The sequence below is a fragment of the Branchiostoma floridae genome, chromosome 9, assembly GCF_000003815.2.
Source record: "Branchiostoma floridae strain S238N-H82 chromosome 9, Bfl_VNyyK, whole genome shotgun sequence".
Classification (NCBI taxonomy): Eukaryota; Metazoa; Chordata; class Leptocardii; order Amphioxiformes; family Branchiostomatidae; genus Branchiostoma; species Branchiostoma floridae.
In genome coordinates, this window is record NC_049987.1 from 2262651 (window position 1) to 2265065 (window position 2415).

At 37.7% G+C, this 2415-nt stretch overlaps 1 protein-coding gene across 1 annotated transcript in view; it reads left to right on the forward strand.

Annotated features, from left to right (window-relative positions):
• The window catches only part of LOC118422945 (vitrin-like), a 17069-nt gene that overhangs the window by 14149 nt on the left and 505 nt on the right, over positions 1–2415 (forward strand). The gene's annotated exons all lie outside the window — the stretch shown is intronic.

Consider the following 2415-nt stretch of genomic DNA (forward strand, 5'->3'; position numbering starts at 1 on the left):
ACGTATCACTTAGGTTTGAGTAGCAACACTCTTTTCCCGGCCGAAGGGAATTTGTCATTATTCAACGCCTAGGAAGTGGTGAATCAGTGATATATGTATCACAAAAGAATGCGGCGCTTAAACGGGTCAGCTTGTGTAGGCTATATGATAATATCATTGATGCCCCGCCCTATCCGCGGTGTATATGGTGAGATAATCCCTGGTCAGGTGCGATAACCACCTCATAAACCACCTCGTTCGCTACGCTCACTCGGTGGTTTATTCGGTGGTTATCGCACCTGACCAGGGATTATCTCACCATATACACCTCGGGCCGGGGCATTAACCCTTTATTATACCCAAATGTGACAATGAAGAGAAAAGTAGAAAGGGAGCCCTATAATGTGATAGCAATCTAAAAGGCATACTCAAACATTCCTCGTTTGTTAATGTCACTATCTTTCACAGCAGGGTTTGAAACATTTCTAGGTCACATAGTGCATAAATGTGTTCCCGATGCCAGGGTGTGATAAAAGTGCTCTCACGGATCTTTCTATACAAACTGCGCCGAGCTGTTTGGGCCAAACGGCTCACACGGGAAAAGGACAGGCAGCAATGCAGAGTTGTGTTGACTTTGTGTTCGATGAAATCTATGGCTAGATTTTTAACCAAAAGGTATATCCCACACTATGATGGTAACATCGTCTCTGTAAGTTTGACATGTATCTAGCTAAAGATAAGACAGTGGACATGAGCTTTGCAGTTGTGGATGCAGAGCACTTATGTATGAAATGGCTCGGATATACCGCACTCCTCTAGAGCAAAGAGTCTGCCAATTCTGTACTTCAAACAACGGTAGAAGATGCCAAACATACACACACAAATGTATGCCAACGATGGAAATACTCTATTTCATTACATAGAAAGTAGATTCCCTCATTTTAGACACATGAGTAGCACTGACAAGTTTATATTCCTCGTGCGTTTCGATTAACCAACCATAGCTAAACCCATACAGTCCTACATTTCCACCCTTAGCAAGAAGAGAAAAGAAGCCGAACTTTTGTGTTAGACTAGATTTGTGATACTTTTATATGTACATGTATATATCTTGACTTGTTGTGACCTGTACTTAGCTCGGTTGGGCAAAACTGTACAATAAAGGTCTTCTTTCATTCATTATACTGTAGAATTTAGCCCTGTTGGTCGGCAACAGTCCAGATATTGAGCTATCGTCAACGCGATCAAGAGCCCATTAGTAAAACAGACCCTCTCCTTGGACTCAACTTAATGTTACCTCGAGCTCAGGGGAGTCCAGCGCAATCCTACAGCAGGTCTTATCCAGGCGCCAGACACGGTGATGGTATTCCCCGGGTACAGTCTGCTGGGTGTGCTACATCTACAGTATTGATCTTCTAAAGTAAGCAGTGTGCCTGGGAGTTCAAGCCGTCTTTTAGAACTCAGATTAGACATCTTTGCTTACTAAAATGTTTTATCACTTAGAAGAAAAAAAGGATATCGTATGGAAAAAGTGCTAAACATTTATATAGTATTAAAGTAGACATGTGCCAATGGCAATTTGGAAAAAAATTAAGACAAGACATAGATGATGCAAAACTATTTTCCATTGCATATCAATTCATAATTCATGATTCACAATCAACGTGTTATTTATATACGAAATGCACTTTTCTTGCAATCATTATGTGCAGTGAATCTGGATGCACAGTTTTCTTACCTAAAAGCTTGAGGACGCTAGATCGAGAGTTTATGCGTTCTAATCCTGGCTAGAAGTCGTTGTGTTCTGGGGGAAGACACTTAACACGTCTTTCTTTAATGAATAAATGAATAAAGATGAATAAAGACCTTAATTGCACATTTTTGCCCCAATGGGCCAAGTACAGGCCACATGGTAACAATCATATATATGTAACATTAACAAAGAAAACAATCACACACACACACACACACACACACATATATATATATATATATATATATATATATATGTATATATATATATATATATATATATATATATATATATATATATATATATATATATATATATATATATATATATATATATATATATATATATATATATATATATGTGTGTATATATATGTATATAAAAATATATACACATTTGTATATACATATATGTGCATATATATATATAACACTGTGTCTAACAATGTGTCTCTATCTCTATCACAACATAAAAAATAGATATCTTATCTGAGAGTGTGTATATGCGTCTCTCTTTCAAAAACTGTGTGTGACTATCTATCTCTATACGCTTGTGAAAGATCTTGTATCTGTTTTCACGCGAGAGCTCCTTTACTCACAGGTGCGTAATAGTCTATATCTGCCCCTAGGGGTGTGACTTATCGCCTCTTTAGTGTTCCTCTATATACGTGTAGATCATAGCTG